This window comes from Triplophysa dalaica, chromosome 20, assembly GCF_015846415.1.
Source record: "Triplophysa dalaica isolate WHDGS20190420 chromosome 20, ASM1584641v1, whole genome shotgun sequence".
NCBI classification, from domain to species: Eukaryota; Metazoa; Chordata; class Actinopteri; order Cypriniformes; family Nemacheilidae; genus Triplophysa; species Triplophysa dalaica.
The window spans coordinates 6,397,838-6,416,067 of record NC_079561.1 but is presented as its reverse complement, the minus strand read 5'-3'; the positions used below and the strand labels follow the sequence as shown (position 1 = coordinate 6,416,067).

Sequence of the window (18,230 nt, the reverse complement as noted above, 5' to 3'; positions counted from 1 at the left end):
AATTCTTTTTAACTGTAAAACACTTAATGTGCAATCAGCCAATGAGCATTGTCAGGGTACAGATAAATCACATGATATTTTTCTCTCATGTGATTGGCTGTGAAAAAATGCCCAGAAATTATGTTTTATTAACAAAGTTCGGGAGGAGCATGCGCAAATAATTACGCAGCTGCCCGGCATTTGCAATCACGCAGCTGCCCGGCATTAGTCATCACACCACCTTTTCTACCAAACCAGAGCGAGCTCCATAAATAGTGAAATCGCCTTACCTCCTCCACTCAACATTTTCCGCAGCATCCCACCTCCACCCCGACTCCTCACCATTAAGCCTCTTTTCTGCCCGAAAAAGGGGGGGAAGCACTCTGGGCACGGGCAAACACAGAGATCAGAGCCTTCGCCCCGAACCAAGGGGGAGTGCTCCGGGGTCGGGAGAGAATGCTTACCCCGGAGCCCTCTCCCCGGACAGCACGCCAAATACGCATACTAAATTCTCAGCTTAACTACACCGCCACCTATTTAATTATTTGCAAATGTGAACTTGTGAACTGACTGTCCATGAGTAAAATATGCCAGCACATGTCCCATGCTTGTGGGTATGGATAAGCCATATGATGATGAATGCTACCGGATAAAAACATTTTCCAGACCTATTATCGCCCTATTTGCTATGTGCAAACCCGTGATAACATTCTTCACGTCAAATAGCTTTGTATAAGTAGAGAAGACTCCACCCAGACTGTCTCATCTGTCGTAGATTTTAATAAAGCTTTATTTGAAAAATAAATGGTTAAATACGCCAGTAGAGTATGTGGAGCCCATTGACTTGGACTTCACATTGATGTTAACATTAATGTTCACTTTTTATAACATCTGGCTGGCTAAGTCTTCGGCAAGTCTGCCTCTCTTTGGCCAAGACCCAGGCATTCTTATGTGACACACATGTTCTAACTAGAGAATGTCTAGACTGCAATCATACTGTTTGCATGACAGACAGGAAAAGCTTCACATTTACAGAAGGGAGGGTACACGATGCAGTCAGGGAAAGCTGTTGTGGTTTACTGTATGTGCCACTAAAGGGACAGGGAGTGACTTTAAGGAGCCCAATGTTTAGAGAAGGTTCTCACTCAGAGCTTTTCGCACAAAAATAACCTTGTTCTTATGTGTTAAAACTTTCTTTGTCCAGTCTTCAGCCATCCTGCATTCATCTCTCCGCATGAATATTAGGCATGGAAGAGTTGAGCAAAGAGTGCCGTGAAATGTGAAAACCATCCGTTTGAACATTGCCCTGTGAAGCTCGCAGACTAAACTCATGTTCAAAGTCACAACCTCTGACAGGAAATACATCATATTTTTACAGCAGGATGAGGTCACTTTGAAGTCAGACATCCCTCCATTATAGAGGAAGAGGAGGGAGGTTAAATGCTTGTCTTGTTAAACCTGAACAAAGTATGTTGAATAAAACCTCACACAAAGATTTATAACCGTTTTTTAATTCCAGAATTTAAAAATTAAAACTAAAATTGATATGATATGGCTTTCAGAGTTTTGTTTTCAGTTTTATTGTAGTTGTAATATTCTGAATTAGCTTTTACTTTTATATATTTTTTATATTTTTTCACGTCAATTTAAGTAAAACTTTTAGCAGTTTTGTAATGTGCATTTGTAATTTTTTGTTTGATTTTTTAATTGCTACATAAGCTTAATTCAATTTTCATTTTTGTTTAGTTTTTATTTAATTTCGGTTAATAATTTAGGGCCTCATCTTAAACTTATTTTGATTTATTGCTTGGGCAACATTTGTATATTTTTCAGTAGTTAGTCAGCTATATTAACTATATCACTGCAAATATGTCTAATTTTGGCTAATTCCTATGAATTTGTTTGATCTCATTCGTACAATTTAGTATGATTGCTTTCACGCAGGTGACGTTAAGTTTAGGGGCGGGGTTAGGGGTGGGGCTTCAGTTTTGCTTTTTCCTAGTAATGATACGTTTGTGTAACAACAAAAGCATGTCTTCTGTCAACTCAAAAAACCCCAGAATGAATGAATAGAAAACCTCCAGAAGACTTTCAGTTATCCTTAAGAATTCATACTCATGTGATTTTTCCTTCCTATGTGTCTCTCTTTGATTAATACATCAATATTGATATATTTCTCTTTTAAACAGCATAAATCTTTAAAAAAATCGTCTTTGTGGTTGTCTTGGCAAATATGCCAAAATAGGTTTTTTTCGGAATACATATTTTTTTTTTATGCGAGTGGTGAACGGCATGAAGCCATCTGATCTGTCATTATAGACGATCTGTTGATGTTTTTTAATGTTTATTAGTCCAATCGCCTAAAATAAAAGTAAAATGCTTTTGACTCCCTCATATACTTTCTATCCAATAGCTGGTTTTAATTCTCATGACCCTCAACAATCATCAACAGTGCGCAGAGGGAAAGCTGCAGAGGACATGAGAGCAGTCGTTCAAAGGAAATGTCTGTGGTCTCCCCTTAAAAACAGCACTGAGAGAGTGAACTCTGTCTGAACGCTCCAACTATTAGATCATGAGAACCTGCTGCAGCACCGCTGTCTCATTATACCAAAACAAGAGAGAACAGCTGCAGGGAGCAGTCCTTACAGACTGGGACACAAAGAGAGAGAGAGAGAGAGAGAGAGAGAGAGAGAAGAGGATGACAAAAGTAAGACGGGGCACGGCATCTGTCCTCCAATTGGCTCCTCAACCACAGACAAAGGCCAAAATCTCTCTGAGCTTCTACTAAACAGGAGCAAAGTCTATCTAAAAGCCAATCCTTTTTGGCAAAATGGAAAGGCTTTGTTTGGAAGTGTGTTCTGTGAGAATAGTGATGAAAAAACCCTAAAGGCTTTTACTGCGGTTACATGTGGCCTGTGTTGTGAACTTCATAACCGCCATTTACTGCTAATCCATGATTTCAAAACTGTTTTTCTGTGTATATCGGTCTCTGGAGGTAAAATATAAATTGCTTCGTTCCACGAACACAGAGATAGATATTTGGAAGAATGCTTGTAACCAAACAGTTATTGGCAAGCATAGTAGAAAAATTGCACAATAACACTAAAGTAGATATTTTAAAGAATGCAGGAAAGCAACCACAACTAGCATTGCAATTTTTTCTACTATGGTAGTAACTGGTGGCCAAGAACTGTTTGGCAGCGTTTCCCACACAATGCATTTACATGGCCGCCCAATTATATTTTCCATCACGTTTTTTTATCCATCCGTGCTAATGACAATATCTGTGATCGAATAACTGGTGGATAAACAGCGCTAACGCATCTTCTCTCCTTCCTGACGTGTTTGGTGTGAGTGGAGCGTGGCCGTGTGCGAGTCCTCATCTTCCGTGTTTGCATGCACTCGTTCCGATGACCTCCATGTGTGTGTGCGAGCCCTCGGCCTTTCGTATTTAACTGTCACTTGCATTTAAAATCAAAGAAGCGTTCGTAACTCAGCAACACATTTTCGAGAAAGGGCAAACATCATAGCCGCTCTTTAATGTAGATGTACTGTATTGTGATTTTGTCCGATGATAAAGCGTTTATAAATCAGAATTTAGGCAGCAGTTAAAGTGACTGCTGGTGGCATCCCGTTGTAACCAAAGGCTGCGAGGTGTTCTTTACTAAAAAGGCGCGTTTGTCAACTTTTTCTTGTCCAAAATAGTGCTAACACGACATGATAACGTCGCAAATATGCTAATGACTTAGTGGCGTCAACAAAGTACTAACATGACGTTATGATGTCGCAAATATGCTTATTAGTTTGTACTAACATGACGTTATGATGTCACAAATATGCTAATTGGTTCGTGGCGTCAAAAAAGTACTAACATGACGTTATGATGTCGCAAATATGCTAATTAGTTCGTGGCGTCAAAAAAGTACTAACATGACGTTATGATGTCGCAAATATGCAATTTAGTTCGTGGCGTCAATAAAGTACTAACATGACGTTATGATGTCGCAAATATGCCAATTAGTTTGTACTAACATGACGTTATGATGTCACAAATATGCTAATTAGTTCGTGGCGTCAAAAAAGTACTAACATGACGTTATGATGTCGCAAATATGCTAATTAGTTCGTGGCGTCAATAAAGTACAAACATGACGTTATGATGTCGCAAATATGCAATTTAGTTCGTGGCGTCAATAAAGTACTAACATGACGTTATGATGTCGCAAATATGCTAATTAGTTCGTGGCGTCAAAAAAGTACAAACATGACGTTATGATGTCGCAAATATGCAATTTAGTTCGTGGCGTCAATAAAATACTAACATGACGTTATGATGTCGCAAATATGCTAATTAGTTCGTGGCGTCAAAAAAGTACTAACATGACGTTATGATGTCGCAAATATGCTAATTAGTTCGTGGAGTCAAAAAAGTACTAACATGACGTTATGATGTCACAAATATTTTAATTAGTTCGTGTCGTCAAAAAAGTACTAACGTGACGTTATGATGTCACAAATATGCTAATTAGTTTGTGAGATCAACAGCGCCACAAGTATGTCAAAATCCTATGGGAAACACTAGTTTGGTTACAAGCATTCTTCCAACCTCCATCTTTCTTTGTGTTGATCAGAGCTAAGAAATTAATACAGATTTAGAACGACTCGAGTGTGAGTAAATTATGATAGAATATTTAGTTTTGGGTGAACTGTCCCTTTAAGATTGTTAATATAAATTAGATTATAGCACCCAACACCCTGAAGAGATTCTGCTACCACAGCACCATTTCCTTTCGCAAACTTTCCCTGTTTTGTATTGTTGTGACTTAATAAGGGTATCACAGGATCATGTTGACAGCAGTATCGTTTCACATATCATCACCCTTCATAATCTAAGACATTTCTAGAAAAACTGAGCACTTCCGAAGGGGCACAGAAACAAACAATGCCTCCAAAACAATTCTGCTATCCTAGACTGTACTCTTGTTTATCAGTCTCTCAATGACACCTCAAATCACCCAGAAAAAGAATTGATATGAACAGCTCAGGCGCAATAATATTGCTTGTTTTTCTCATGTACTGCCCTCACAACTCATTCACATAATAAGATTATGGTGAGGCATGCATGATGTTTTCCCTTTTCTCGCTCAAACAGTAGCCTACAGAAAAGCTCTTTGTGTGAATCACTCATATTTAATTTTACATGCTTACATTTACACAGACGCTATTGTCCAATGTATGTCTCTCCTGAGCTACTGAATCTATGACTTTAGCTTTGCTAGCGATGTACAGTACTCTACCACTTGAGCTATACACTCCGACTTTGTAACACTTCTTGGCAAAAATGTGCACGCTGAACACATCACATGAACTTTTCAGTCAACTTACGGAGTGCTGCAGACTGTTTTTCAAATGTCGTAATAAAACCGCACAAATTGAGGCCACTTAGCATAACTTTTTCAAGCATGTCCTGAATGTTTGGTGACTGTGATGTTGTGTTGCTAGGAGACCTGAGAGTGGGCAAGACTGAAACGGAGCGAAGGAGCGCTGAGCTTTTGGAGAGACGGACCTCATGGTCACCTGCTTGTTAAACACAACCAGTTTGACAAACCTTCTAGTTTGCTGTTACAGCAGAATAATGTTTACAGGCAGCAATGGAGCATGCCATAATAATAATAATAAAAATTTTGGCTCAATAAAAAACAGGGCTAGCAGGAGACATAGTTGCACACGCAGCATGGAACAGAGTGCCCTGTTTGTTCAGTTGTGCCAGGGAAAACAGTGGTGACCCTGAGATGACACTATCTGTCAGATGACTGCTATGATGTGATGGTGTCATAACAGATGGCGTGAGAATATGCTGAAATGTATGCAACGTGTTGCTAAATATTTTTCTAGTGGTTTGGTGTAGCGAACGTCATTAAAAATACATGTCAGCATTGGTGTTCATGAAAAACTAGTTTAAGTTTATACAAGTGTAGGTTTTTCAATGTGCCCTTCAAGAATTTCCAATATATGTGACATTGGAATATTGTTTTTTGTGCATCAGTTTAAATGATGTCTCTTGGCATCAAGTCTCTGATGACTTCATATTTTACACAATATACTTAATGCTTTTCATGTTTTTAAATGTTATACTCAACATGTGTGTGTTAATCCATCTCTATTCATTTCCGTAGTTTAAAGCATTTTGTAATTAAAGCGACACTTGACAAAATGTTTTTTGAAACAAAGGTATTTTGCCACAAAATTATCACAACATCATTTCGCTTTGTTAACACGTTCAATTTACAGAGATTAACAAATATCGACAATGACAGAAGCAGGGTTCCTGACAACACAGTTTACAGTGCGCTGAGAGGAGAGAAGCTAACTGCCAAACCACAGCAGGCCCTTTAGGAATAAAGTTCTTAAAAAACCCTGTTTCTCGTAAAACGTGCCATGTTACATTTTATTTCTTAATGTAATGAAATAGCGTTTCCAGTTTAGTAAGTCTGCAACATTAATAAGAGTCAATGTCATAATGGAAGAACAAATAACTATATTTGCCGCTGTACATAAAATCACAGAATTAATTTGAAAAGTGTAACCATATAGACATCTGGATGATGCAATTAATTGATCGCTTGTTTTATAGGATAAAATAGTGTAAGGGAGTGTTTTTATAACAAGTTGTAAAAATGACTTGTTGTTTTAATAACTTTCTCCCGTGATCCTTTTTAGGTTAAAAAGGGGGCCCTGGACTTCTTTGCCAAGCGGCTCGATGGTTCTGTCCATGCGTAATTGCGTTCCTGGTTTTCTGGATTGTTCTCCTTCCACACCTGCATTCTAGGGGGGTCTCCCATTTATTTGCATTCTGGCCCACCGCTCATCACTCCCCGGAAAATGCCTGGTATGCCCGATTACCAGTCCAGCCCTCGCGTGTGTCAATGATTCAAACGTTGCTAATGGGGCTCTGGGGGTACAGAACACAAAATGTTAGGAAATGCTGTAGTGTAGCATCATTTTGAATATTTTGAAAAAATGAATATCTTATACTCAATAAAGAACGTACCATACATGACCTCGTTGTCTTTGACGCATAGTACAGTCAATTCTCTCAGGTATACCCAAGAATATTGTGACTCCTGTCTTACAAGTTATTTACCAGGGAAACTGTCTGAAGTAAATATATCTGACTCAGTTCTCTAAGAAGTTCCTGCATTCCAATGCAAACACCAAAAACTATCCCCACACAATTGACCACTGATCTTAATATTGGGGGGAATTGTTCCCAATGTCTTTTGTGGTGATGGCACGTACCACAAATGAACTTCTTCAGAAGTAATCATTTGTAGTTGTGATGTATTGGCCTGATTTGAAAGGAGAGCTTAATGTTGCTTTAAAGGTTTTTCTTCATTTCCCATGTTCCCCAAAGGAAAACCTCAAAAAGAGACACTGCAGTGAACCGTGAATCTGTCTGCAGTGACATGCACTCTACTCTCCCTCTTCAGAAACACGATCCTACCTTGGCGACATAGACCCTTGGATGACTTATCATCACAATAGACTTCATTCACAAACATTTACTGTCATCCCGTAAATAATATGCCAGCTATATTTTTTCCATCTTATAAAAAAAATTGCTTTTGTCATATTTGTGTGTGAACCCAGGCCTCTGTACATGGTTCCATGTGGCCGCATTCTCAACAAAAGCTATTGTGTGTGGATGGAGTAATGTTCATCCAGTTCGAAAAAAACAACTGTATTGTGTGTGCTTTCTAGAGTCATAGTTTCAAAATCATTCTCAGAAAATGTCCTTGAAGTTTGTCAACAGAAAGCCCGAAATCCCCCATCCCGAGTTTACCACTTCAATTGCGTGTTTGTCTAAAACTGTTTTTCTGTCCTCAGCCTATATAATTGCCGATAATTAAATGAAATGAAATTAGGCTGTTTACTCTAATGCGTATTAAATGCAACAGAGAGAACACATTCTCAGTTCCTTTTTCCTGAGGTCATCATCCCCGTCACACAACATACCAGCTTTTACATTTTCCCTACCATACCATCACTTTTCTACTTTTTTGCAACCCTAAGTTGTAAAGTTCAACTCCATCATTGTACCACAGAATAGAAACTCATAAAATGGCAAAATGTGTAAAACACAAACAATGTGGTGACAAAGCATGTCCTGATTTGAAATCATTGCACTTTATAGGCTAGTATAGGCGTATAGTTATGTTTACCAGATGTTGTGTTTGCTTTTATATTGTAACACTGGTTTTGATATACTTGGGTAATGCATATTATCTTCTAAAATCTTTGCAAAATTATTTCTTGCACAGTGTTTAATCTTTGTAATCACAGACCTCATTAATTATTGAATCTGACAGTGCACATCTTCAATGTCAAAGTTTATTTCAGTTTTTGTATAACATAAAACAGATCTAAGTCCTGCAAATGTGAACAAAAAAATATGCTATTCATAATTTAAACATATTCGCGTTTGGTCTGAACACAACATAACGTTACTGTGAAATTACCGCATCAAACGTGACGTGCTAACATGGATGCAGCTATGAAGCCGCCGGGTTTGCTTCAGGGAATATTAATTTTTAAGAAGCTTCCCAATAGAAACATCGACAAGACTAACGTTGTTTGCACCTTGTGCAATGCGGAATTGGTTTAAAAAAACACTTTCTCTCAACAGGTAGTGGTCTAACTTTAGTTGAACCAGTAACTTTGTATTGAGATCTAATGTATTATGGCTCCTGTATGACATATCGCTTGTTGCTCCCTCACTCTTTGTAAATCGCTTTGGATAAAAGCGTCTGCTAAATGACTAAATGTAAATGTACTGTAGGAGCTCTTCCAGTCTCAAGTACCACCTAAACGGAAATCATCCCTTAGCTAATGCGGAAGTAAACGCAAGTTCATCTTATTGAACATAATTAATTAACTTGAGAAACCCTTTCTCAAAGACTTACTTTTAGTCATTATTAAACATAAATACAAAAAGGACTCCCATTGCACCCGAACATGCAAAAGAGACAGTGAAAATAATATCAACAAAATTACTTACAAAACAAACAAAAAATTAAAAATGGAGTGAAAGTAAAGGAAAGAGATGTTATCCACATATGCGCCCCAAAAAACTTAAACTCTTAAGCAGTGATCTTGAGAAATAAAAGCTATTACCATGACATTAAATATGCATAATAGTTTTTATACTGATTGTTGAAATGTCTCCATATTTGATATGTTTGTATAAAAGGTATAATTTTCTGAGGAATGGCTACACCACATCATTGTCCCAAATATGTCTAATCCTGTGTTTCTATTCAGTCCACCTAGTCAAGTAACCGTGTCAATCATCTAATAAAAAGGATTGAGTTCAATGAACCAAAGTAACCTGGAATAGCCTGAATGATATAACATTTGAGTTTTATAGTCAGGAATACCGTCTGACAGTGCTTCCAACTTTAATAGGCAAGTTCTATTAAATATGTAATTGTATAACAAAAATAAAGATGCAAAGAAAATGTCCTTGTCAATAGACACAACATTTAGCAGTTAAGTTGTTATAAACAACACTAAGACTCATAAAGTCTAAACCATAAAATCATAAAATGAAAGACACAATACGCTGACATTTATAACGGGCAACTTCCCAACATCAGCCGCTGTTTCTAGACGATAGTCTCTAGAATACAGTGAATAAAGACACTTCATAAAACACTGTGTATTTAATGTCTGCCTTTTGAGCTTGAACTCTGGATAACGAAAGAGAAAGTGGGTTATTAAGGGAACGTCTTTGTAGGAAAAACTGCTTTTGGGGTTTATCTTATTAGCATAATAAAGTGTTTGACAAAATTATGATTTCTTTGAAACATCCTCTCTGTGTTATTTATATATTTGGTATTTCATTGAACCCTGCCTTAGTTTCACAAGATTTCACAAGATTTCAATTCTTTCCATTAATCAAAAGAACTTCTGAATAAGATTTCACAATTCATAATGCCACCCCAGAAATGAGGTAACTGACCTTTTCCCTGTTAACCTTAAGAGGATGTCTGTTAAAACCACTGCTAAGTTTTCAGATCACATTATTAATTTAGGAATTTCCTAATGTCAAAGTTCACAGTTGCACATTGAGGAACTGGTAACTAGATACTGAACTTATGTACAGTACATGAACTATTGAATATGGAGCTAAATATCTTTTTTTTCTAGAATACTCTGGTTTCATCTTCTAGGAACATGAAGACAAGCAGACCAACCAAGGGTATTCAATTAATCCCAATGACTTTTTCCTCAATGAAAAGCTGTAGCCTAACAATCTTCCCTAGTTAGACAAACTTATTTTGCCAAGACAGATGTTCTTGGGGCAACATACTGTACTTTGTTGACCCTGGAATAACATATTGAAGAAGCCTAAACCCCAAACCCTAACCATAAGGGAAACAATAGGCAAATTACAATGGTGTGGAAGCATGTGACCCTAGTTTTAATCTAAAACATCAATTGTCATTGAGCTGTCCCTTAAACCTGATTGGTTGATTTAAACATTGTCCCAGAGTCGACCATGATGTTGACCCGAGAGCATCTCTCACTTTGTAAAATCAGAAAGCCTGTAGGGAACTTTAGGCACTTCTTCAAAATGAATTAAAAGCATGAGAGTTAATCTTTACCATCTCAAATAACCAAGCTTTGACTATTCCTGACAAGTCCATGAAGAGGTCTTAGATGCACCCACCTGCATGCATATCACTTTACACCCATATCTGTCCACACCTTTGACTGCAAAACACAGTCCTGTCGTCTAAGATAACTCTCTACATTCACTCCCCTCAGAAAAACATGAGATAGAGCAACTTACAACTCTTCCAATCAAACATTCATGAGTAAAAACAAAGCCTCAAATCTGTGCTCCAGTTGCATCACAAAGGAAGGTCTACTGTATATTACAACAGTTTAAACCAAAAATTCCTAATGGACACATCAGAACATTGATAAATATCTTCTTTACTTCTGCATATACAGAGCCAATTTTGATTCAGAGCCTATTTTGATAAATCACAATTTACAAAACCGACAATCTTAAGGAACGTGTTAAGAATAATGAGGTAATTTACATCTACAGTATAACTCCTTATACAGTTTTAATCACATATAAGTTCCCAAACACTCAAAGTGTAATAAATGAGTGTTAAGTGCTACACGACTGAGCTGAAAAGTGCAATTGGTCTCACTCTGTCACACATTTTGCCATCAAAATAAAAAGCGAGAAGACTTCAATGACCACAAGCAAATCAAGTGTAAAAACAGAAAAATCACATTGGAATCACACATCTAAACATGCTTGTCTTTAAAAGATAAGATCAACCAAAAATGAAAATTCTTTCATCATTTATTCACCCTCATGTATTTTAATGTAATTTAAACATTAGTATAAACTGTAACAGGCAATTCATGTAAACAGCAATTGGTGATTCTCTAAATCTGACTCTGACAATCTGCAAAATCATTATAAGAAGCAGTTATGCTCATAAGTTTCACACCCCTTGCTGAGTATGCAAAATTTTAATAATTTTAACAAAATTAGAGTGATCTGGGTTCATAGAAGTTGCATGCTAATATTATTTAGAACTGTCCTGTTTGATAGTTGTTTGTGAGTGTCTTGTTTAAGTCATTTTTAGGTAATTGGGACATTTTCTCACAATTGTAAAGTGACCTATTTGTCAGGTATGGTGACTCATACCCGATATTTGACCTCTACATTTAACCCATCCAGTGAGTACTGCAAGTCATGAACACACATACAGTTCACTGTTTGATGATCCCTTTGTTTTATGTATCGTATTAGTAGTCCAAAGTATTCTAAAGTATTTAGATTAAGTTACAAAATGTGTGTATTCTAACGAAATACGTTACAGATAACTTGTAAAAGCATGTGCCTTGTTATATGTAGTGCAATGGGTTAGAAAAGTAGGCCTAACCTTCCCAGCTGAAAATCTGTATATAAATCTTTCTTCGGTGGAACACAAAAGAAGATTTTTTTCAGAAACTTTGTGGTTTTGAGTTCATACAATAAAGATCATTGGGGTCTAGGGCTGGGCAGATAAACGATATCATATCTAATCGCGATAGAATTTATTTCGATAACGATGATAAGCTATTGGCACTTTGACTCGATATGGATTTATTGTAAAGTCTAACAGACAACAGAAATGAACGCAACAACAGTCAGTCAGCGTGCAGCTTTTAGCATCCACGTCAAAGTTCAAAGTCCATTTCAAACTGCACTCGGCAAAGATGACTCAACATAAGGAGGAAAACATGACTGGAAGAGGTAACAAAAGTGAAACTAACCTCGAGGTGTCATCATGCGGTTATCAAGTGTCTTATTTTCCTAATATCCTCTTTGTTGCAACAGTACATGTCTAATTAAATAATATCAATGACTTGGTTTAATAGGATTAAAGTTCATTTTTGTTAGACTGTTTTGTTAATAAACTGTATTTAAAATAGATTATTTTACATAGATTATTATGGATTCAAATAAATGTTTTTAATGAATCATATATCGAAATAAATATCGTTATCGATCAATAAAGAAAAAACTAACGAGTTTACATTTTTGCCAAACCAACATTCTTTAAAATGTCTTTTTATGTGTTCTGCAGAAGAAAGAGCTTCATACAGGTCTGAAATGACATAAGAGTGAGTAAATATGGAAGAATGTTCATTTTTGTATGAACTAACCCTTTAAGCGAATGGCCTATATGCATGTTATGATTTTGTTAATCTGATCATTTTACTAAATAGCTTATCAACAAAGAAACAACTGACCAAAATAAATCACAATTTTCCGTACCTCAGCAAACTTATAGTGACAGTAAAGCTACAGAGCTTCACGTTGTGTGGCTCAACCCTTTTTACTTCATTTTAACAAGGGCCTGGCTTTACGTGCTCAAATCCACCAGCTCCAAAGCCAAAGAAGAGGAGACCAGACATCTTCCAGACCAGCCAGCACATCCTGCCCACACCGTTTCCCATCACACTCTCCTGCATAGATTAATGCAGCTAAATTACAGTTTGCGGTCAATGCAGTGAAAATAGCAGAAAAACAGCATGTTGTGGTGTCTGGCAAGGCGTTGTGATGTCTAGCCGACGGGAGAGCTGTGAACCGCAGAGGGCTGTGAATAATTCTGCCACAGGAAACAGGCCCGTTCACATCAGCTCCCAACTGTTTCCTCTAACTCCTGCTCTCTTGTGCATGTTTTATATCACTACTCACAAACAAAAGAGGACACAAAAAAATAAAAACAGCCTGGGATGATACTATAATGGGATAAATTTATCAGGGTGTGATTTGACGCCTATTCCATTTTTAAAGCATGTGGGCAAATCCATGCAAATTTTAACCATAAGATGTAAGAAACAAGTTTTACCAAATCATGTTACCATTTACTGACAGGTCAGATGTCAGCGTTAGGTCATGATTTTTGTCTTAAGACGTATTATATACACTAGTATCGAAGAAAAATATAATTACAGGATAAAAAGGTGCAGTTTGTAAAAATGTTGCAGTGAAATTTCCAAAAACCACTAAGCTAATGTTATATATTTTGTTCAGCTGAGTACTTACATCATCTCAAATGTTTCCAACTACTTGCAAATCGTGAGAAAATCATCATTCTAAATAGTGAAACGGAGCTGTGCAGTCGCCTTTCTATGGTGTCATACCCACTTTACCCTTTTTTTTTATTATTATTAATAGCATGTAAACAATTTTACATACAAAAAGGCACTGAATAAACAATATTAACAATTTAAATTTTTCAAAGGCATACATATTAGCAATTATAATATGTAACAATAAATTTTACATTAAGTGTACAATCATGAATAGCAATAACAGAAAAGATAAAACGATTATAAAGATAAAATAAATATAAATAAATATAAACAATTTTTTTATAGAAGGTCAGTTCATATAAAGAATAGCAAAGAGTTGTAGGGCACTTAGCTCTCTGAAAAAACTTGCAAAACTGGCAACTTTAGTAGCTTTTACATTATAAAGTGCATCAAGAGAGTCTGCAAAAATGTTAAGTTCACTTGAAAAGTTTGGAAAGGATGGGGAGGTTCAGAAATCTGCATTTATGAATGATGTGTTTAGCAACTTCAAGAACGTTGTTTACCAAGAAATGTTGTGAACAATATTTCTTAAGCGCACCAAACTTAATTTGTTTGTATTCAATGGGATTTACACATGTAATTATGCGTGATATTTACTCCACAATTGAGTCCAAAACAGCTTTGAGTAATCACAGTTAAAAAAATATGTTCAGTGGGCTTTCCCCTTTGTTACCGCCTTTACTGACGTAGTAACTGCATGACAACAGTTTCGTGGACAAATGCGGAACTAGTGTCTAGCACCTAGTGTCTAAGTGTCTAAGTGTTTTATTGTGGACCACAATTATTTGCAACAATTATAAAACTTTACCTCATCTGCTAAAGTGATTTCTCATTCCGGTCTGATTGATCCCATCATTCCACACTCCTTCACAGCGTCATTAAGATACGGCAATGTTGTTTTGACCGTGCGCCCTCTAGCGGCGGATGCTACAAACTGCACCTTTAACATAAGTAAATGTAGAAAATGTATGACCATTGCACCTGCTGGCTAGGACATTGTTTCACCTGATGCGTATGTAATGACGCATTATCACTGTCAGCTCCACCATAAGAGCAAATATTTGCATTTTAATAGTCAACATTTGTTTTTATGCTTCTACTAGCATGAGATAAGATTCAGAAGAGGACCTTTGTACACTAGCATAACACACGCTCATACTCCAAACACATTTTAATAGGGACATGATTCAGACGAGTGGCGTGGCATCACAGACAGGGAAACCCATGGTATGCCAACAACTCCCATAAATGTCTTTACAAAACCTTATGGTGAGTAGCGTGTTGTCAAAAACGCTGTCTCATCTTCCTTTTAACCGCACCACACGAACACTCGCACACGCCCGAAATGAATAACAGAAAACGGTTGCGTGACTTACAGCTAGTGTTGCCGTAGTCAGCATGTGTTATTGCAGCAAGTGAATGAATCGGTCTTGATGAATCATAAGGATTTGATGGAGAATCCGAGGCCGTCTGAACCGCAGAATATCTACGCGCTCCAACCATCATTCAAAAGCATGACCCTCACCATCACAGCATGCATCCCCCTTTACTCACCGCTCACACATATTGAAGGAGTGGAGTAATTACTGCTGTTAACTATGATAAATTGACTGTCTTATTAAACGGGACACTTACACAAACAAGCTCTTCATTAATCAGTCTTGTTCCCCATTTTCCACTTTCATGTGGGCTCTGGCAGCCATTTGTGGTAATTACACTCTTTTCCATGACTGGGAATCGCCACTTGATGCTGAGGGCTTCACCAGGCGTGAGTATACCCGCTCTCTTGTGGGAGGTACTTCTTAAGCGATGCCCTTGAGCTGAGAGGAACACATGGGCAAAATTATCCGCCGCATTGAGGCATGCCGTTAAGGAGCTAAATGATGCACGGAGCACATGTTTGTCATGCCCAGACCTTCTCAAAATGAAAAATAAATCCCTTCGTATTTCAAGCATGATGGTAATTGCAATATTACAAAGGTGCACGACAGTAGTTGTGTATGGATGTGCTGAATGACTGTGTTGTAAACTACTGCAATATTGGAAGCAATAAATTCACTTGACCTTACGAACCCTTTGATCAGTTGAACTGATGGTGTGCTCACAATAAATGTGGAGCTAAATAAAATTGTGCGAACAAACAGTTTCTTTTTCACAAAACACATTTTTATTAAATAAAAATGTTAAGGAAATGAGTAACTTGGATTAAATATTGAAGAAAAGCCATTCAAATAAAAGCCCAGAATAGATAACTTTTTTTACAAATAATAACGTTAAGCTTTGATTACTCAATTCTTATAGTTAAATCTGGGCAATTCCAGTGTTATGGATGTGACATCTCAGTCAAAACTTGATATCTAAAGACTCAGAAACTGTCTTTATACTTTTTTGAACTCCTGTTGATAGAGTCAAGGCAAACATCAGTTTATGCATGAATTTCCATTTTAAATAAGATAAAAATGTATGCGTTAGTGATGTGACAAAAAACATGTTTTTGAGAGAACATACTTTGTAGGATATCTGTGAACTAAAATGTCCAAACCAGAATCAGTTATACAGAACAAGTGAGAATAGATGGCTCTTCACAAACCACAAAATAATTATTTTATTTATGTGTTATACTTTATTTTTATGAGGCAATTTAGGATGAATATGTTCCAATTCACTTACGTGACAACTATGCTTTGGAAAAATGCTTTAAACACTTTATTAGAGACTTCACATGGATATTTAAACCTCCACTAACATCTGACCTATCATTATGGTGAAAACCTTTGGTAAAAACACTTTTACATCTTAAGGTTGACAGTTGCATGTAATTGGCCATTTCTGTAATTGCATGCTAATCATGAGTTTACTCATTTTTTAATTTCAAAGAAAACATTTTAATAAGCAAACGTTTGACCGGTAGTGCACCTATATTTGCTTAAACTCCACAACAATGAATGCTTTATCAGAATTTGTCATGTTCTGTGACCCATGACAAAAATACGGCGAGTAACCATACAGGAGTATGTTGCTGCCCCGTTTTCAGAATCAAATTATCCCAGTGTTAAGAGGGTCAGACTGTGCCTGTCCTAGGATCAGTATACCTAGTTTACTGTTAATACCTGGCATTGTTATATCCAGAGGAAGGGAGAGGGAGCAGAGCAGCAGATGGTACCGAGGTCGCAGTGGCACAGAAGCAAAATCACACTTCCTTTCTGCTCTGTCACCATTCCAAACACTTAAAAAAATTACATTGGTACATTCTGTACATATAGTTGGTTACACACATGAGCAAATAAGTAGCACATGGTTGTCAATGTCGATTTTCACCGGCGAAAATGTGATGCTTCTGCCATTCCAAAACACAAAAAACAATCTTATAACCCTTTATTGTTATATTCTTCTCTTAAAGAAGTGTGTTTGTGTGTACTAGATAAAATCTTGGGTTTGAGACCGAACAGACTCCGTCTTCCTGCTGACATCAGAAGGCTGATAAGAATCAGTGCCAGGAAATGAATCAATGTGTTGGGTGTGTTTTTAAGAAATCATTGTAGTATTACTTAACAACGTTTTTGAGGAAGGTGATAGATAATACTGCAAATGTTTCAGCTCTTACAGATGGGAAAAAATACATTCATTGATAATTTACAGGGTAAATGCAGGATTATTTAATCTTTTAATCAAAAACTCTTGGGTCAAACAAAAAAGAAATCTTGGTTTTAGCTGAATATATGTATGTATTTCTTTCCTGTGTCTCTCACTCTCATTTTTCTTGGTTTCATGATGGAGCTATGAGCACAAAAATGAGTGAAACTTTCCAAGGAAATTACACAGCAGATTAAATATTCACATGACAGATTAGTTGCTTCAGGACTTACTTTAGTGTTATCTTCCAACAACTACATTCATTTAAAAAAACATTTATGCAAGAAAAGATTGGATAAACCCTTTACCTGGCACAACGAGAGCAGATGGAGTTGTTTGGGGGCCCGTCTTCTTCGGGGGGTATCCCTGTTAAAGAGGCAAAGCCCCTGTTGGCACAAACCTTAATTCAAATGTGCCAAAAGAGCAGCTTGGATCTAAACCCTTCCCAGCCTCCATGACTACTCACTTCACTATGAAGCATCGGGCGCTGGCAGCAGCCATGATGGACTTGGCAGGTGTATAGGACATGGATGGTGTGCCTGAAAGACAGGAGTGACAGAGAGATAGATTGTATGGGACAGTCCCCTAATTCCAATATCATAAGTGAAGAAAAATACTTCTGTCTGATGAATGCCAATTTTGTCAGTTCATGAATTAAGTACATGCATTACAACAAAGATGAAACAATTTCCACTGAGCTTTAAGACAAACCTTTTGGATTTTGTATATATTGGCCACTATTTGTTCTGTCCTCTACATAAAATATGGATTGTTAAATGTAGACTACCGTACATATCAATGTAATGTCTTCTCTGACCTTAGAAACCCAGGAAAAAAGCCAAGGCGAGTTGATCCCAGGGTGACTTATTACCACTGTTCCATGAACCACATTCCCCGACGATAGTTACAGGTCAGTTATGGCATTGCTTCTGCAGCTGGAT

At 37.1% G+C, this 18,230-nt stretch overlaps 1 protein-coding gene across 1 annotated transcript in view; it reads left to right on the top strand.

Moving 5' to 3' along the window:
- Nucleotides 1–7,054, top strand: part of rap1gapa (RAP1 GTPase activating protein a) — an 85,932-nt gene extending 78,878 nt beyond the window's left edge. Inside the window, exon 28 of the transcript XR_008904827.1 lies at nucleotides 6,700–7,054. The gene's annotated coding sequence lies outside the window, so the exon portion shown is untranslated. The remainder of the gene's footprint in view (nucleotides 1–6,699) is intronic.
- The last annotated feature ends 11,176 nt before the right edge of the window (nucleotides 7,055–18,230 follow it).